The following is a 22,102-nucleotide window of genomic DNA, read 5'->3' on the forward strand; positions in this document are numbered from 1 at the left end:
CCGACTCGCACTTGTCCGATTTTTTTCTTTTCTCTCTCTGTTCCCTAGATTGATTGAAATTATAAATAATAATGTATTTTCATTCCACAAAGTTCCCTTTGAGCAATTCTACTTTATTTCATTAGTGGAAACCTTTTGTATTAGTCATGTAATTTATATCCTGTATTATTTTAAGCTGTTTGTTTCCCAATAAAATAAAATAAAAAATAAAGAAGGACGCGTTCTTATCTTAGCTCATACAAAATAGTTTTTAACTCAAATAGCTCATGCAGTTTGTTACAGCGCTTAGACTACCGCAGGGTCGCAAGTTCGAAACTTGCTGGAGGCAGTGAATTTTTCGTATATTTTTTCAATTAAAAGTAAAAAAAATAAGATCTGGAATCTTAATAGTTAAATTTTTTTAATTTAAAGATGAAGCTCGGTAACTCCGTAAGCAATTTCATTTGTTAAAGGTCTAATTTTGCTCCTGTTTCTTTGTTTATCCACATTTCACCACCATGGAGTAATATTATGAGTATAAAAAAGAAAATTTGGCCTGACTAACAACGATTTTCACTGAAAGTTATAAACCCTTACTAACTCTTCTCTCCCCTCACCAAAAACTATACTTCCTAATAATTTCAACCACTATTTTTAACTCCATGCAACCACAATCTCAGGCCGTAGCAGTAAGTTAATTAAGCCTGAATAGGAAAACAATAACCGAAGGGCTGTGTCAATACTGCCCCCAATACAGACTATCAAAAATATCTCAACAAGTTTGTACCTTGTTACCTTTATAATACGGCGTAAACTGTAGATATATATTTAAAGTCTGCTGTGCAAAGGTCTAGGAAACGAATGAAGTATCCACATGAGAGATATGTGAAGTTATGATGTTTTCGTTTTGGAAATGGATGGTTGAGAGACTTGAGAGAGACTAACAAAGTTTGCTGAGAGTACGAACTGACTTACTAATAATATAACAAATATACGAAAACTACCGACCGCAGTACCGTACTAACTGCCTATCATGGATTTGTTTCATCAACTCTACGTTATGGTTTAGTTTTCTGGGGAAACTCTACATATCGACAATCTGTATTTAGGGCACAAAAACGATGCGTAAGGGCTATCTGCGGACTAAACCCTCAGCAAAGTATTATGCTTCTTTTCGAATCGCTAAAGTTACTGACATTCCCATGTCTCTATATTTTCGAATGCTGCGTTTTTGTTAAAAGTAATTTAAACTTTTTTTCGTTTAAAGAGCAAAAGCGAACTTGCAGCCTTCGCCCAAGAAAGCCAGCGCTATTAGTGAGTAGGTAGAGTAGCCTTGATGCAAAAAAGCGTACTAGTGATGGCACCAAGGATATTTAATAAGTTACCAGAATCATGGCAAACGGCACCAATACAAAAATTGAAGACCTTATTATTAAATTTTTTACTAGTTAAATGTTATTATAGTGTAACTGATTATTTTAATGATATTGACATATGCCAAATGTAATTAATTGTAATTTTTTTATTCTCATTATTATTTTTTAATATATCTATATGAATTGACTTATTGAAATATATGTTTGCATATGCCATCTCATTAGCTCATTGCCCGTGTAAATAAATTATTGAATATGTATATAGTTAGATAATAAGAAATTATTTCGTACGCCAAAAGGCACATCATAGCTGTTCCTTAGAATACTGAGTTACCACCTATTTATGTACCTGTGATGAACGAATAAAGAATTGATTGATTGATTGATATGTAGTAAGGAATAGGTATATAGAATGATAGGTTTTTTTTATTCGTCAATTATACGGATAACATAGTGATGATGCTTTGAAATACTATATTACTTTTCTTATTTTTTATTATATAAGAGCAAATGAGCAGATGATGGTAAGAAATTTCCATCGGCAATGGACACCCGCAACACCAGAGGGGTTATACAAGTGCGTTACTGGCCTTTAAGGAAGTACGCTCTTTTCTTGAAGGGCGGTCGGTCGGTCCGGAAATACCGCAGGCGACAGTTTTTTTTATACTACGTCGGTGGCCCACAAGCATACGGCCCGCCTGATGGTAAGCAGTCTCCGTAGCCTAATATGTACGCCTGCAACTCCAGAGGAGTTACATACGCGTTGCCGACCCTAACACTCCGCACCCTCGTTGAGCTCTGGCAACCTTACTCACAGGCAAAACGAAACGAAACCATCTAAGTGGTGAAGATGGAAATGTTGTCGCGTAGAGTGATGGCGGAAAGAAAAGGCAGAGATAAACCTAACAATTATGATTGTTAGACTGTATGTAAATAATAGTAGTTAACACCGATTCTATAATGCGCTAAGTTGGTATCATCATGACGAATTTGACATAACAATGGAATAAAAAAAACAGCAGAAATACGGGCGTCTCATGCAAACAAAAATAGATTTCAAACTCTCATGGCTACAGTAAAACCAAAATCTTTCCAAACAAATGTAGAATAATCATTACGATCAACCACTGTGCAAAGTTGTGTTTTCGAGTTACAACCGCTAGCCATACAATATTTCAATAATTGTTGTTCTTTACGCTGTATCTTTTATTGAGGTGTGCCAATAAAGAGTGTTCTATCTACCTATTTCATTTGATAATACTTATAAGTATTTATTGTCTTTTTTTAAATTGTTTACCTAAATTTAAAATCTAAAAAAGGCCTAATGAAAACACAGGTGTTACATACAAACCAAAGCATGAACAGGCTTTAAATCTCCTTACATTACAAAAAAACGAAACCAAAATTGCTCCCCAACAATTTAACAGCCATGCAAAGTTAGAATGATCAACCACGGGGTAATGTGCAAAGTTGGGTTTACGAGCCGCGGCCGCGTCCATGCTACCGCGACACACGCTAATGTTGGTTTTGGTTTATTTTCGTGTAAGGGGCTTGTATGATTTCGTCAAATGGTAATCCTAATTTTTGATTTTATACCGTTTTCATTTTTGATCAGTACGCCTGTTTATATGTATTATTTTTAATACATTTACATTTAATCAAAAATAATCACTTCTAAAAGTAAATCCTTTAATAAAAGTAAATTGAACTACAGATGATAATGTTAGGTTTTGAAACGCCACCAGTATGCAATACCACCAACCTTCCATACATACACCAAGCTTCCTTTCATAATCCAAAGACTTCAGAAGTCCCAATTCCTGTTCAAACGATGTGAACGTTGTTCCGTAGCTAAACCTATTTTTTAACATCAACTTTTTTCATAGATTGTTTTAGACAAATGTGTTTTTTTTTTTAAAAAGCTGACAAAGCCGGCCAGTTTATCGGAACTTGGCTAGATATTGAAGTACCTGCATTGCAATAAGTTTCAAGAATAGACAATTCTGACATATATTGACATTTATGTTGTTATTGTTGATATGTTGGCAGTTGACATATGTTGACGATGATAGTTAGGATTTTATTTTAAACGTAGGCATATAAAATATAGATGCGCATGAAGTCAAGGTTCAAAAGTGCCCGCCGACGTTGCAGTTGGCGTGCAGTCGGCGTGCAGTTCCCATACAAATTGAAGTCACGTTGCATTCCGTCTGTATCAGCCGTAAGTATAGAGTAAATCTTGGACTTGGACATAGAGGTGACTTAAAAAATTACCAAATCACTTTTGAACAATAACTTCATCCGCATCTATATTTTATATACTCGTACCTACATTTACTTTTTGACTCCTGTCAATCAAAAGGGAACCACGTTACAATACGGCCCCCTCGCGGCTAATAAAGCTGCCGCAGCCGCGTCACTCACAACTGTTGCGTCCCTTGTATTTACACTGTGAGTATCACACTGTGGTTTGTTCTAAACATATGTGGTAAGTTCAGAGAAATATTTCGTGTTAATCGTAACACCGGTTCCAAATGCGAGAGACTTATTTTTAGAAGTGTTTCATGGTTTTTAACCAACTTCAAAAAGGAGGAGACAGTAGGTTCTCGATTTTTAAGTTTATTCATTATGCTCCCCTATTTCTTTGATTCGGCTGGATATAATTATTGTCATCATATCCGACGACCGGTTTGGCCTAGTGCGTAGTGACCCTGCCTACGAAGCTGATGGTCCCGGGTTCAAATTCTGGTAAGGGCATTTATTCGTGTGATGAGCATGAATATTTGTTCCTGGGTCATGGGTGTTTTCTATCTATTTAAGTATTTATAAATATTTATATATTATATATATCGTTGTCTAAGTACCCTCAACACAAGCCTTATTGAGCTTACTGTGGGACTTAGTCAATTTGTGTAATAATGTCCTATAATATTTATTTTTTATTTATTTATTTATATCGGGATGAGAATAGAATCAACTACGAGTATGATATAAGGTCCTAGAGAAATCGAGGGAATTCATGAAATATTATGGAAGCACCTGCAGTTATAATATAGTTTTTTTTAAGTAACTCGAGGATGTACAGTCAGCATCAATAGTAAACGATAAAACAACACTCTAAAAGTATTTGCCACCCTTCAATGTTTCTCCACAAAGCTATATATGTTTACAGTTTGTGTAAAAAATATTATATTACAGTCATTAGACTGTTAAGTTCCAAATGATGATACACTCTTTTTGATGTTGACTCCGATGAAGGCCATAGCTATATTTTTATTTTATTTTATTTTATTTTTTTATTCAAACAGATTACACAGTATTACAGAGAGACACTAAGGCACTGTGGAATGCATACAATATAATTACTATCCAAAAACGTAAATAAACTTAAATACTAACCGAAGACGCGTGATCATCCATCGCCTCACATAACCTCTTACATTTTCCAACTTCACATCTTCCAACTACTGGCAAAAACATCACAGTCAGGAGCTGATTTTGACAAGGGCGTTTAGGTATTTTTTTTTTTTTTTTTTTTTTTATATGGTTTGCAATCGTCGAGTGAAGACACAGGGCCCTCGCTAGGGATACGGGCGACCCTGTGCCCGCGGTGACATACACGAAAATGTTTCTATGTTTTATGCGATGCCGGGTCCGGCATCACCATCAGTTAAAAACAATGGTGATGCTCAGTTTAGAGACCCGGCTTTATTTTTATGATTGAGCTTTGTTTTTGGACCCATGGTCCTCGCATTGAGTACGGGCGACCATGGGCCCAGGTTGAAATTTGTAAGTTTTAGTTGTGGTTTTATGATGGTAAGGTTGAGATTAGTTGTTGTTATTTTATTATTGATTTAGTTGGTAGTTTTTGTTTTAGTTAGTGGTTTTGGATTTAGTTAGTAGTTTTGATTTTTAGGTTATAATTGGTTTGGTTGGAGGGACCGCAGTAGAGATTAATAAATGCACGCAACGGACGCTGCTGCCCGTCCGTCGGTAATTCCCTTAGTCGCCTTTTACGACACCCACGGGACGAGATGGGGTGGTGCTATTCTAACGCCGGCACCACACGGCGGACGTTTAGGTATTGTAAGGCGCGAACTAATGGTGAGTTCCTGTACGCCACAGTGCGCGCTTTAGGAACTGCCAGTAAGTCGCGCTTACGTGGCCTAAAATTCGTCTTTGATTGAAACAGAGGGGGCACTAGAAGGCGTAAAAGTTGCGAGACCTGCCGAATATATAAAGATTATTCATGGTAAGATTGACCTTTTCTATTTTATTTACCATTCTCCTTCGGTAGGTTTTACTGGGGGTCATTTCTCGAATGGTATTAGTCTAATATTATTAGTATATTTCCATGGTAACCCATATGACTTGACAGTTCGTGGACTAATAATATTAGTCTAACACCATTTGAGAAATGGGCCCTTGGAGATAATAAATAATAAATAAATATTATAGGACATTATTACACAAATTGACTAAGTCCCACAGTAAGCTCAATAAGGCTTGTGTTGAGGGTACTTAGACAACGATATATATAATATATAAATATTTATAAATACTTAAATACATATAAAACACCCATGACTCAGGAACAAATATCCATGCTCATCACACAAATACATGCCCTTACCAGGATTTGAACCCGGGACCATCAGCTTCGTAGGTAGGGTCACTACCCACTAGGCCAAACCGGTCGTCAGATGAATATTGGTAATGGTATGGTGCAAGAGGAACGCTTGTCGGGAATCTTCATACTGTTTGCCGCAAGCAAATCAACCATGTTTATTTTACCCCACATGACCGTAATTGGGATAGTATTTGATTTGGTTCAAAAAGGTTCCTCCTGCACATCTTACAGGAGGAACCTTTTTGAACCAACTGCTGCGTTACATCTAAACAGATAACCCGAGCCATTAACGGAGCTAATTGTGAACGAGTTCCGCCACCGGCCTGCAGAACAAGCTTAGGGAGACCACAAACTATTGCTCATTTTACCAACACTGATATTTATACTTCTTACCCGATTATTATGATCTCAGTTTAGGGTTTATGCGGAGAAGACTGCGTAGAACAATTTTACTCAGGAAGACGGTCATAGAACAAGATCCTTAACATGTGTATACTTACTTCGCTCAGTCAGAAAGGAAGAGCTTCGCTACAACTACTGTACCGACCTTCTGTTAGTGGAGTACGTGTACAAATGCAAGTGTAACAAGCTATGAAAGAACTTGTAGACTGTCTTACCTGATAGACGATGTTTTCCACATTGACCTTATCTATAAACTGATAATAGATACCTACTTTAATGTTACGGTATACGACCACTAAAAATATATTTCTTAGACGTGACGGCTTCTACTAAGTAGGTGAGTCAATGTGTATTATTGCGTGTTTCGTTGTGCATGATATTATTGCAGGTGACTGTATCTACTTTTATGCACGTCAAACTTATACAACTGCAGCTAAAACAAAGATTATGATACCTTTATTTCTGAATCAACAAAGCAAATCAAATTTAATAAATAGCAGTAAACTCTAAGCTCAATATAGTTTGCGTTATCCTGATATACTTTCTCTTCAGTCGCGATTTCTATTGATAGTTTTTCTTGAAAGGTCATGCAGTGCAACTGTATTGCAGACAAACTTGACCTGCCTGCATACAAACTTCTTAGGTAACTCTGAAGCTTATGATCTGGAGCGTATACCTTCTTAAATAACTTTTTTTATGCCAGGACGAGGCAAACGAGCAGGCAAATTTTAATATCCTGATGGTAAACAATTACCGTCGTCAATGTATGCCGGTCCCAGTCTGGGTCATGATAGATGGGAGTACGCTCACGACGTACGACATTTCAATCCACAGTTTAACTGTGCGAGGCAGAATATTTCCGGAGAAACGCACAATTGAGGTTTGGGGACCCTCTAAGTGGTGAATAACTACAGAAATTGTATCTTTATCTTAGTAATCGTTATCAAAAAGTTTTATACTTAAACCGACGTTCATGCTGCTCCCTACTCAGCCGCCCTAACCCGCCACGTACGCCGCAATCGGCACGCAGCGATTTTATCGTCCATGACCGCGGAGATTGCTGCTTTTAAAAAGCGCACTTTAATTTTGGGCGCCTCCGCTCCGCTCGTGCGTACGCGTTTACTTTATTAGCTATAAAATGGTTGGAGCGGATAGTGTAGTTCTTTAACATTAAGTCGTAGTCGGCTTGATGTATAAAATGTTTCTAAAATCTTGTTTTTCTAGAAGTCTTAATTCAACTAATTTGCAATAGGTTTTGGTACGTAGTATTTTTTTTCGTTTTTCGGATGTCGTTCATGAAACTTGGTGTATCATTAAGATCCAAGAGGACAGGATTGTTCAACATTTATTTTGTAATACAAGCTTTTATTACCTACTGAATGTTTTCTTTTTGTATGGGTACAGTCGGCAATTACTTACGGTACGTCAGGATGATTTTAACAAGCTGAAACTCGATCAGGTAACATTGTCGTAATTTGGAGTATCTATAACTTTCCGTGCAGTTCAGTTTTTTAAAACATAATCGTTTTTGTCTATTGGAACAATACAATGATACGACAATTTTCCTAATATCGAAAGTATGTTCTTAAAGCAAAACGTTGTATGGTGATAGGCTCATAGTGAAGCGATTGCTGGACTTTACAAACAGCCACGTTGATTGCCCGCTGTTGGCTACAGAACGGTTAAACGTCTTTCAAGATTAATCTTTCATTATCTGCACACTTTCACATTATTTTATTGCATAATAAACTATCAATATTACTCTTTAAACAAAATTAATGAACGAATAAATAAAAAAGTGTTAAAATAGCTTAAATTAATACAAATGATTGAAAATTCTTCAAAATATCTCAGCGGAAGAACTTCCTACATATATAGGATCATTGCACGATAACCAGGTGTTTGTAAAACCTTTAAGAGATTCTTAAAACCCACAACACTTCCAAACACAGTACAAACTTATGACAGATTTCGATACAAAACAATATTCGAACGAACATCAAGTTCTCCCCTGGACGTTGATATATCGATACCTTATTTGATTCGATGGTGTCATCGAAAGCTCATCCCCCGTCGATTCCTGACGTCATTACGAGTAACTATTCGGTTAGCGTTTCCTGGAGGGCCCGTGATTTGGGAGGAGGGAATTGAGACAGACGTCAGTTTTCCGTAGTTTTTCCGTGTGGATATTATCTGTTTGTCTTTCGCTCATGGAGTCATGAAATAAGTGACTCGAGGAACACTGGCTGTAACCAAGATAGGGTAATCATTGTTAAAATCATAACAACTGAAGATGATTTGAGTTGTTGTGTTACTTTGTACGTCTTTATTTTTTACTATGTAGCAGCGTTTTTGTTAGCGTGCAATGTGCACCCAGCTGCAAAATTGCATGGCAATTGTTGAATGAAATTTATAATTTATAAAGTGTCTATGTAACTTTGCACGCTGTAGTTAATCATTATATAACACCATCTTACAACCTCAAGTGGGCATAGGTATTGTTACAATGACCACCGCTCCTTGTACGGGATCATAGGGATTTCGACTATTGTCATCCATAGGGACAAGTACTGTAGCAGTAATGAATAAGTTTACATTTAAGCAAATATTTTAACTGTGAGTACCTACATCGAACATTTGGAATAAAAATTAAAATATTTTACGTAAAATCAAAATCAAAAGTAGCTTATCACTTTTTACATCTTTGCTAACAACCCTATCAAGCAAACTTGGGGTCAAACACCAATTTAAGCGTAAAAAATAACAAAGAAACGCTGTATTAAAAAATCGATTAGCGTTACAAATGGCCCCCCTGACAATACATTCCCCGAACTAGGCTGAATAATGGCCACCAATGGAACTTACAGCAACAATCTTAATTAACCATTCATAGACTTAGTGTATCAGTAATAAGGTTGGTTATTGGTTAAATGTGGACGACATAACTTTTTGCGAACAAATAGTCTCAAGGAGAAATTAATTTGACAAGCTCCCGACAAGTATTAATTTATTTGGACGGGAAAAAATGTGGAGTTTGGAAGTTGGGAAAAGACATGCCGATAATATTGATCATGAAGTTTGTTAGTTTGGCGTTAGATGAGATCCCTGATAAATTATCACTGGAAGGCACATTTTGTAGTGAAACATAAATTGCTGTATAAGAGCTATATTTAACCTATGTTTACAAAAAAATATAATTTAATTTTAGATTTATTGATTTTTGTACATTATTGTATTAAAATACAATATTTGTCGACGACCGGTCTGGCGTAGTGGGTAGTGACCCTGCCTATGAAGCAGATGGTCCCGGGTTCAAATCCTGGTAAGTGCATTTATTTGTGTGATGAGCATGGATATTTCTTCCCGAGTCATGGCTGTTTTCTATATTTATTTAAGTATTTATATATTATTAATATTATTATATCGTTGTCTAAGTACCTACATAACAAGCCTTAATTGAGCTTACTGTGGGATTTAGTCAATTTGTGTAATAATGTCCTTATAATTTATTCATTATTTTAGATAATAGCAAATTATCTACATAACTCATGGAACTTTCAAACCGGAGATCGTGGGTATCCCCGGCTAGTACAGTCAGCATCAAAAGTAGCGGATGAAACAACGCGCCAAAAGTACCTGACATTCCGGATAACTTTTCGAAATATAGATAAATTTCTAAATATTTCGCGCTTAAAAGTATATCTTTTACAGTCTTAGTTGTTATATATTAGAGACATCACTTTTTGTAAAGCTGTTACAGAATAGTAGATATTTATGAAACGTTATATGATCCGCTACTTTTGATGCTGACTGTACCAATGAATATCCCAAAATGTGTCTATGATATTTAATATCATTATTTTGATATTACAATGTATTTCTTTACTTTAGTAAACGAAAGGTTCAAACCATTTCTTTGGCACACATTACCAAGCGGACTCTAGGTTCCTTTTCTAATACCTAGGTATAACAATAGATATTTATTAGTGTAAAGTGTCAAACAAAGAGGTTCTGTGTTGTGTGATGGTGGGACTTTACTGGAGGTCTTCAAATTCATAAAAGCACCTAACAATTTAAACACCTTAATATCTCTATCTACATAAAATTTCGTCTTAATCCCAGCGACGCATTCATCAATTGACTCCTCAACCCATCCCGAATTCGTGCCCCCCATACCCTGTAATCATTGTCTGGGACATATCCTACACATAACCAAACTGAATCAACTCTTTTCACTTCTAGTTGGAATCTCAACCTTGGATTGTTGGATATAGAGTTCAGATTTGATGTTCCTGGTTGGTGGGGTTAAAACTTTTTTAAATAAAATGTTGGACATGTCACAAAGCACGTGGTCGGAACAATACCGTCGTGTGAGGCGACTTTTTGTTTCCGCTCGACGCTGGCGCATGGATCTACGAAGACTTTAAAATTAAGGTGTTCGAAACCCCATTATTTACACAGAATAAAATAGCGTAAATGGGCGAATTAACTCTTCGACCGACACTTTTCACATCTCTGGCGTTATCAAAACTATCTCTGAAGTTACCAAGAAATCACGTTTACAATTTTATATTTGTCTAAATTTTAGGTTTTTTACAGAGGCAATCTCTTGTCGGACGTGTAACATAAAATTATGTAATGATGGTAATTATTTATAAGCAAAAATTTCGATAGAAGTTTAAATGTCGTGGATAAAAGTTAATTCGCCCCAATAACAACTCATAAAGGAGCATTCTGAGAATAAGAATTGTAACAAGAAATTATTTTTATGGAGTAGAGTATCAAATGAAGACTAATTATAATAAGTAGAATAAAAAAACCTTCCTTTTCTGTGCTGTGATATGTAAATCTAAGAATCTTTACAACGACTGACCACAAATGATTTTTGTCACTGCGACAATCCGAATTAGAAATAATCAACATTCTAAATACGGTCGAGCGACAGAGACGTTGAAAGATACGTTTAGTCATTAAAAATCTTATATTCCTATAAAAAGATGTTCGATAATTATCATGTAAAAATAAACGTCACTTTCGTGTTTGTCCTTCGTATTAGAACATTTAGAACACTACGTTACTAAGAATTTAGACACTTGAAATTTGCCGCATCCTTCCTCCATTTTCATCCACCTCGCACGGACGAAGTCTGCAATTAATCGTCGCGTGCGCACCCCATCATTACGGCCATTGTTAATTGAATACGGAATTTATCGAGAGGTCAACCCAGGTACAATAAAACGGATGATGTTGTAGTTTAAAGTCTAAATTAGGAATTTACGGGGATGGAGAGCAAACAATAAACAAAGGAAAATAATGACCACATAACGATGCGATTTAGTTTACCTTGCGAATGTTTATAATAGACGCATTTAATTGACAGAGAAACTGCAACAACAAAAGAGAAGAGGCCCTGTTAAGGTAAGAAATAAATATGATTACATTTTAATCTAACAACAATAATATTGTTTTATTACATTTTTCTTCGTCGGTTTTCTCAGGATATCATGGACTCAGACATTTCATTGACAGGCACTAAATATTCTGTTTATGCATTATTATTTATGTATGTATATAAACACTTTATTGTACATAAGACAGGTTAAGATACAATAAAATAGAATGTTGACAATTTACACATACAATGCGTAAATTATTGTCCTAATCATGTCGATTCGGTGGATTGATTAAATTTCGATAGCTTTGGAAAACTTCATTCAGATATGACTAGCCTGAACTGAACTGAAGCTAAACTGAAATCGATATAAGAAAAAAGTGACCAAGACCTTATTTCATATAAGGTATATACGTTTATTTTCTAGTTTATAATTTATAAATACTTGTTTCTACTAAAAAGTAGCACAAATCAAAATAATTTTATTTCTTTCCTAGTTAAGTTAATTTTTTTCACTTAGAGTCTAAAAACTAGCAGTCATCAAAACCCACAGTAAAAATCGTGATCATCAACACCTAACACCAAGTAATCACGTATTCTTGATTCGATCTGAAGGTGGTCACGCGCTCAACAATCATAGTAATCCGCGATAACATCTCGCTGATTGTCGACGAAGTATGAATTGATCGATGACAATGACATTTCGAGTTCGTATTATCGATCTGGCTGAGCGGCTTTACTAAATCCCTGAGGGTGTTGGATTGTCGAGGAACGTTAATAGTCAGATTCTGTGTGGTAAAACTTAAGGTATTTAGTAATTTTATTCAATGACGTGTATAACTTATTGTGTTTACAGTGAGATATGTTTAAGAAAACGTCTATACCCAAGTAATTTTACCAACATACGAATATGCTGTATTTTTGTGACTGTTTCTATTTTATCTTCTTAATAAATGAATCAATATATAACAGGTACCTCCTATGCTACTCATACTTGATGGTGTAAACTAAAGGTACTAAAGGTACCTTTAGTTATTGATAAGGTCTTTACAATATGCTTTGTAAGCTCAGTTTACAATTTTTGAAATAGAATACACAATAGAGGACCTCTTAAAATGTAATAAATACTAAAGTCCGACCAGAAATATATGATCATTGTCAAGAGGGCGCTGTTATTCTCGTGTATATGGGACAGTTAAGTTTAGAATGAAAATTTTTGTTCCAATGAAATTCTGCAATATCGCGTGTGATCAATGATCATATACTACTGGTCAGGCTTTAAATTATTGAAGCGTTTACAAAATCGCAAATACTCTCTTAAAATAGAAAAATAAAAGCACTATTTGTCATACTGATACATTTTCTAACGTTAAAAACAGCAGATCAAACAAATTGACATGAATTCAAATCTTTATGTTGTTTTGAGTTAACTATACATATTTTTTCTAATAGTCATTTATTTCAATTTAATACATTCACCTTTGTAAATCTTATCTCCATATTAAGATTCAATAGATATTGTTGAGCATCTCTTTCATATTAAAACCCAACAAAACTCATTGGGATTACTAAAAAACTATTGTGGCTCGTGTACCCGTTTATCAGACACCATCTTCATCACTCGGTACTTGTTACCATGACTCCGCATTTACAAATCCTGGATCTTCAATCGAAATACAACCTTCATTATAAGACTCGAGGATTGCTTTTGGAAAGGGTTGAATGGAATCTATAGATGAGTCACCCATGATAAAATTGTCCTGTTCAAAAAAGTGCCTGTGCCTTAAAGCTTTTTCCACAAGAGCGTTTATTGTCTGTCTTTGGATTTGTCGAGTGATTGTGTAAAGTTGTTTAATGCATTGTAGCACATAATATGCGCGTCAATAAACTTTCATGTGCTTCATTCATAAGCTAGACCATTCATGTTTGGACTGATTTGTACTGCGATTGAAAGATGGTTCATTCATGGGTTTTTGAAACCAGTGCATGTTATAAAACTACGTCACTCCGTCATTCACGTGTGTTGATTACCGTTGAAAGACAATTGTGTCGGACGTGTCGGACGTGTCGGTGGTTTTATATTTTTTGTACTAGTCGATTTATACGGGCTGGTTTGAGATTTGTATTTAATAATTTGATAGTATTTTTTAAGTATTTTAAATTTAATTAAATCGTACCATTGGTACAGTCAGCATCAAAAGTAGCGGATCAAATAACGCTTCATAAGTATCTACCATTCTGTAACAGCTTAACAAAAAGTGATGTCTTTAATATAGAACACCTGGGACAGTAGGTAAATGATATTCTTTTAAAAGTGAATTTTAACGAATTATTTATTTTAAACTTTATTGCACAATAAAAATAAGTACAAATGGCGGACTTAATGCCTTTACCAACGACTTAATCTTTACCAGTCAATAGGGCAAAACAGAAATTCTCGAATGTGGGTGCAGTGAGAAAAATAATTCAAAAGGAATGACAACTATAAAAGTAATTAAAAAGCCTCGGACAGACAGACAGACAGACAGACGGACATGGCGAAACTATAAGGGTTCCTAGTTGACTACGGAACCCTAAAAACGAGTCAAGCACATATTTAAAAGCGAAAATTGCTCAACATGTTTCACAGCATATCGAGTAGCACCATCGAGAGTACGCGTTGGCCGACCGACGTAGACTCGAGCGATGCAGTCGTCAGCATGACGAGCAATTTACAATTAAATATGTGTGTGACTCGTTATAATTATATTTAGATAATGTATGTGTTTTAAATAGTTACTTTTACATTTTTTTATAAGTTGTAGTGGAAAAAGGCAAAAAAAAAATCCCTAGTAATTTTCTCATAATTATTCTTAGGTAAAGTTACAGGTGAACGAATGTCACTCGCGCTCCTGTCTCTTCAATTTATCGGTGGCTGTTAGTCTTGTTAAAACGATGTTTAAATTAATAACATTGTCGGCAGGCGTTAGCGAGACGACACTGAATTATAATTTTTATTCTGTGCTGAACTTATTGCTGGTGATCTAAAACTTTATACAATTCTTTATTACCCTTTACAATTATTTTAATACCCTTGCTTTACTGGACTTAAATCACTCCAAATAAGCTGTAGAATAACCCCCTTGAAGGAATACGACGAATTACCAGTCACCCTGTATATACAGATGTATTACAGTAACTGTACAAATACTAAACTACATTAATAACTACAATAGTTTAAGGTCCTGTTTCACAATGACCAAGTATTGGATAGCTAATTGACAAATAAATTAACTGCCAGATATAACTTCCTGCAAAACTGAGTACTTTATCTACCAGTTAAGCTTATTAGAAGATTGTGACGATGACTATATTCGTCAGACAAGTAGCTAGTAGCTTATTCAGGACTTTACTTGGACAGGACAGGCCCTAAATCTAAAATGGGTCTCTATTGTTTTCCATCAAGTTTTAAGTTATAATGTATTGTTTGTCCGCATTTTCGTTAGCCATAATTTGGTTTTTCTCAGAAACGCGTAACTTTTCAGGATTGCCATAAAACAAACCTAACCTAACCTAACCCATCTATAGGATAACCTAAGGAAATTCCTGAAAAGTTAACGGTTTCAGAGTTATGACTTTCGATAATTATGCGAAAGAAAGGGATCCGATCGAAAATAGGTCCCTGAGGCATTGTACCAAGGATGCTGGCACGTTCTCGTTGTATCGCAATGCTGATACGTTGTGCGAGGAAGCCGCCAGCTCTTCGGTCACTAGTTACGTCAACCAAACGCTTCGCGATTTCAAATTTAACAATACAATACAAATACTCTTTATTGCACACCTCAATACAGAAACAATACAAACAATACAACATATTAAGAAAAGGTAAACAACAGGCGGCCTTATCGCTAAAAAGCGATCTCTTCCAGACAACCTTTAGGTAGCGGAATTAAATAAATTAATGTCATGTCAGTAGGCGTTCCAGATGCAATAAAAGAAGTCTAGCACAGAATAAACACAAAACAAAACAATATATAATTTTTATTAGGTACAACAAAGAATAACAAAACAAAACAAACAATAACTAATAGCAATTAAATTAAACAAAATATATTTGCAAAAAAAAAGGGTTTTCTTTTCTGGCTAGGCTGATATTTTGAAGGTAGTCGTTTACCCATTAGAGGTGTTGTAAGTACAAATTCAGATCATGCATGTGGTAAGTATATCAAAATGGTCTTAATCGTTTTATTGCATTAAGAGGAAAGGGGACGGCTGCTTCTCCATACAAACGTAGTCCCCATTTCCCTCTCTGGATATTGACATTACGAAAAATATTTTTACATAATTTGATGTATGTGAACAAAAGCAACGCCCTTACGTTTTAGAATGAACGCTTTAGTAATAAGTTATTACTAAAGCGTTCATTCTTAAAGCGTTCGTTCATTTATTATTACTAATAACAAATGTATGAATGAAAAGCAACGAAAAAAAAAAATTTTAAATCGTAGGATATAAAATTAACCTTTTTAAAAATAAGATAATTACCCGACTTCAAAAATTATCCTAAAACAAAATTTTCTCCCTTTAATTCTTAGATATGTGCTTGAAATTGATATGCTTAAAATCGGTGGCAAGCCAAATAGTAACGATTTCTAAATCCTGTGCCCCTGGTGTAAATTTAGTCGATAGCGAAACGTGACGTACGCGTTTGCGTTAAGTCTCATTTTGTATGGGTTTTTGAACAGCGCGCCAAGCGGGACGTTTTGGAAAGTCAAAAATCTCATACAAAATGACATTTAACGCAAACTCGTACGTAACGTTTCGCTGTCGAAAATATTTACACTAGGGGTACTGGTAAGGGCATTTATTCGTGTGTTGAGCATGGATATCTGTTCCTGAGTCATGGGTGTTTTTACGTATTTATATATTATATATATCGTTGTCTAAGTACCCTCAACACAAGCCTTATTGAGCTTACCGTGGGACTTAGTCAATTTGTGTGATAATGTCCTATGATATTTATAGTTATTTAGAGAAAATGGATTGTTTCAAATAAAATAATAACCGAAATAACCGGTTACGGTTATTCGAGTTTCAAATAATCGGTTATTTCGGTTGCGGTTATAGCTTATTTGCATTCCCTATTCCCAAAGCAATAGAGAGAGAGATTATTTATTGTACGTAGCAAGGGGTACGGCGGTGAAGAAAGACGTTGACAGGTCTTCGTCCTGCTAGTTTTCCGACTGCATCTTTCAAGTGTCCTTCGCTTATTTGGAAGATGCCTTGTTTAGTTTAGTTTAGTTTATTTATCTCTCAATACAATGTTCAAAGTTAATGTAAAAGGATACATAAGCAATTACTTATCGTATAGTGATCGTCGGATACAATGTGAAATTTAATATTATTACAATACAATATAATGTTATAGAGGTAGTTATATACAATGGTATATAAATCTATCATATAATATTTGCCATATCAAAATGTCAAAAATAATTAATTGGAATAAAAAACTGAAATTGTACCATGATACTACAGAGTACCTATCAATGAATAAGTTAAATATGATATTCAAACAATGTCAAGTAGAAAATAAAATAAAAAATGTCAACTGAAAACAAAAACCTTAAAATAAATAACAATAACAATATACATATTAGAAATTACAATCTACATGTAGTTGGTCAGATTCAGTCTATTTTGAGAGATATTCCTTAACTGAGTAGAGGGATTTCTTTAGTAAAAAAAATCTTAGTTTAGGCCTGAATGTTGCATCACATGTCTCAAAGTCGGACCTATTACTCGCGGGTTTTTTTTTTTTTACTAGTCTAGTTTTGTTTTCTAGTTTGGGCTGATGATGTCCAATCTTTCTCCAAATGCGTTGGTAGCGATGTTTATACTATATCACCATAGTGAAAAAAGAGCAAAGATGGTTTTGGCTATCATAGTGCCGGTAACGAAAAATCCAAGTGATTATTTGTGTCGCCGATAGGTACGAAGTTGAATTGTGTGGACATGAATGAAATGCTTGCGCTCGAAACCGTGTACTAAATTGGAAACAAACAAAAAAACACGGTCGAATTTATAACCTCCTCCTTTTATTTGATGTCGGTTAAAAAATAGAATAGCAAGACTTCGGTAGCTAAAGGAACATTTTGTATTTGACCGAGTAGGTAATTATGAACTGACGTCATATGTTTTTTTCTTTACATCTATTTAATCTCCTAAACTATCTCTACAAGCAACAGATACAAATTGCCGACATCAATCGGATCATTATCTGGCTTAAGTAGATCGTCCAGTATGGCAGTTTCTCGGAATAGTGCAGAACCACTGTGGCGGCCAATCAAATCTTCACTGATTGATGAAACTTTTTTTATGTTTCATTTTGATAGGAATAGGTAAGCGCGATCGATTTGGTATAAAAAATAATGCGTTTTTGTTTGTAAAAACCTGTCAGGAATTTTATCGCATTCATTTTTCGATTACGAAAAATTTAGGGGTTCTAATATAAAATGTTTTGAAAATAGTCGTTGACATTACCGGTACTGATATTTTATTTAACTACATATATACATGACGTAGGTGCCCATATTATTATCATATGTAAGCCGCTTTTAGTGACACAATCTCAGGACCATATAAATATTGTCAGGCTAATATATTTGTTAGTAAAAAGAATCTCTAGTTCGTCCAATCCATAAAAAGGGTGACCGTAAAGTATACTTAAAGTATCGACCAATATCCATTCACTCCAGTATAGATGACAAAGTATGTACAATACTTTACATATTGTCTCTTAACATAGAAATTAATATATTGCTCTAAAAATACTTCTAAGCAATATGTCAAAATGTAAGCAGGAATGTGTAAATAAGTAAAGAATGAGATGAAAGTTCAAAATAAATGTCTTCTCTTCCTTGACTTTACTTATCTAATGTCCAATATAAGCACACCATTCTCAGCAAAAACGTTTCTTAAACTATTTTTTTTTTCGTTTTCTCGTCTTCAAATCCAGTTCGATGTTCCATCAGACCTCAATCAAAAGACCTCCTCCCACGTCCACGGATCTCCGATCCCTTAAAACTCAACACAATAGCTTTTTTCATCTCAAATGCGATCATCGATTACTTTTTTACCTTCAAAAATATCAATAATCGGTAACGCCCCCCGTTAAATAGAATTCTAAAACCAAAAAAGCCATATCAGTGTAATCATTGCATGGACCTAAGACTTTATGACTTTAACGGCTTTGATTCCTGACACGTGGCTCATGATGATGCGCTTTCTTGACTTTTATTTGTTTCTTACCATTTAGGGAATGACTTGCGATATTATATTGCCTTTGAATTGAAAAAGTGGCCAGTGTTTCGTGCCGATTAGTGCCAGTATTCATCTTATTAAGTAGGGCTATACAATCGAAAAGGCCTATTTCTAACAGTTTAACGCCTTGGACGCCAATAGCGTCTCACGATCCGTGTTATACGTTGTCAAGGTAACCCTCCTGCTTTCAAGTAAGAACACCAATACCTATTGGTTTGCTTACTACCATATATTTTGCGTGTGAGTGACGATTTTGTTTATATAACATATCGTATATTGCATACGGTCACATCTCAAAATTTTGGATTTTTGAAGTTTAGCCTTTTTTTGTGAGTGATCGTACCTATACATATTTCCAAAAATAGTCTACTTTTCCCGGCAATATATACAGCCAATTAGCCACAAATCCAAACGGCGTTTAAAGGATCAAAAGATAGCTAGGAAATTTCTTGTTTGAAGGCGGCTCCTTTATAGCAAAAATAATATTATTCAACATAAGAAAAAGACGTCCATTTTTGGTCAACCCACTCAAGGATTGCTACAATAACTTATCACATGATACGTAGGTAATTCGCTATTTTGGAATAAAATCATCGTTGCTAATCCTAATCCTAGAATGATCTACTTAGGTTTATATTAGGAAAGAGGAAGCCCTTGAGCTACTTACAGAATAAAATTTGAATTTTAGGCTACTCATAATAGCCAAAAATTCTTAAGCAATAATTGCTAAACTTATGAAAGCCCTTACATTTATCAAAATGCACGATCTTTCTCCTCGAAAAGACACTCAAAAAAGTCGATTGGGGTCAATTGCAGTCCCATTTAGCAATAAAAAAGCTTAATAAAGCCTTTTAAAACTCCATTAAGTCCGTCTGTCAAGCGTCGCTAAACGCTAAGGAGTCCATTAGTTGGCGCACGCGCAGGCTTCGCCAATTTACTGTAAAAGCGGCCAATTTTGAGTAACAGCCAATTTTGAGCCATCAGATGACAGCCAGGTGTTGCTAACAATAAAAAGATGTATTTCTGTCATGACTGTTCAAAATTAAGTAGTTTTTTTTGTTTTGTAAGTTTAAAATGATTTCCCTGAGGAATTGATCTTTCTTGTTAACGATAGTTAATGATTTTTGTGTTAAAAGTATCTTTTAAGAATTTATAAAACTAAAACGGTAAAATTGTCAGCTGAATTTCACTTCTACTAACATCCGTTCCAATTACATTCTTATTTCGGTTTTTGACAATATTTAAGATAATTTAGATCTTGTGTCCTTAGGCTTGGGTGAAATTCAGCACAAAGCGCGGATATTTTTATTTTTAGGAACAAATATATTCTAGTCCCTTCCCTCCCTCCCTTTGATATTTAGCTCCTTCGGAATGACGCATGCGTTACTCTTTGTCTTTGAAAACTAGATTGACTATTATTTCGATTAATACATTCACAACACAGGCCCTGTGTTCAAACACCAATAAACAAAACATTGTCACCTCCAAATCAATTCGAAAAAACGAAATCATCTCAAGCTGTCAAACAATACCCGTGAAGTATTGTTACTGACTAATGACTTAGCGAAACTCGGAATTAAACCAGGTAAAAAACCATCCATCTTGAGGATCTGAACAAATTAAAGCGCAGCATGAGTCCGGCCCAGGGCAAATATAAACGCTGTCAGTTTTGTGTAAATTGGAGATGGTTGGACTTATAAGTTATGGCATTGTATGCGTGTGAGCCGGTAATGATGCAAGGGAAATTACGATGTTTTGACTATTTAGGCTTTCGTTAAAGTAGAAGCTAAAATTGAAAATACCTCTATGTTGACATTACCATGTCTTGATGTCCTTTCCATTTGTGATTTGTAAGATTGCTGTCCTCCTATTTTAGTAGACATTTTTTTTATAAGTCGGATCCCTTTTTTTGGCATAATTATTGAAAGTCATAATGTAATGATAGTCATATTATCATTAGTCATAACTCTGAAACCGTTAACTTGTTAGGAATTTCCTTAGGTTATCCTATATATAGGTTAGGTTAGGTTAGGTTTGTTTTATGGCAATCCTGAAAAGTTACGCGTTTCTGAGAAAAACCAAATTATGGCTTACGAAAATGCGGACAAACAATACATTATGACTTAAAACTTTATGGGAAACAATAGAGACCCTTTATAAGTACTAGTGTTTGAATTCTATTTCATAATATTTTAATTACCAAATTCGTAAATTTAGCAGGAACTAAAGGTATATAAAGTATTTTTAACCTAAATAAATTATGTGTGATGTTTCTGGGAAAGACTGTATCTCCAAATACTTAAGTTAACCTACTTTACGTTACTTAGGTACTTTGTGGTTGTACAATTCGTACATTGTTTCTACTACTACTAGTACTTCTACTAAGATATCTTACAATGTATCTTTAAAGTAAGGCCAGACAATATCTCTCTAGCCCGATGTAAGCCTGCCGTTCCTTAAATCCTCGTAAAATACCACTTCTTCATGTCAACTTAGTACTTACAAAGACATCTACTGGATTTTAGATCACGGTAAATTAAAACAAGTAATATTACTTTGCTAATCCGCGAGAAAATAACGTGTTAGTCAATCAGTGCTAACCCGTTATACTTACTTGCGTATTTTTACATGCAATTAATGTTCCCACCCTCCCACCGCAAAAATAAATACGCAAATAAATATAACAACCCACCACCAAAAGTACAAAACTCGACACGTGTTTCACCTCTCTACGAGGCATCCTTAGGAGATGCTGGAGATGTTGACGGTATGACACCCGACAACTGACCATCATCATCATCATCATCTGATCATCATCTGAGGGGTCGGGTGTCATACCGTCAACATCTCCAGCATCTCCTGAGGATGCCTCGTAGAGAGGTGAAACACGTGTCGAGTTTTGTACTTTTGGTGGTGGGTTGTTATATTTATTTGCGTATTTATTTTTGCGGTGGGAGGGTGGGAACATTAATTGCATGTAAAAATACGCAAGTAAGTATAACGGGTTAGCACTGATTGACT

This window comes from Cydia pomonella, chromosome 7, assembly GCF_033807575.1.
Source record: "Cydia pomonella isolate Wapato2018A chromosome 7, ilCydPomo1, whole genome shotgun sequence".
Classification (NCBI taxonomy): Eukaryota; Metazoa; Arthropoda; class Insecta; order Lepidoptera; family Tortricidae; genus Cydia; species Cydia pomonella.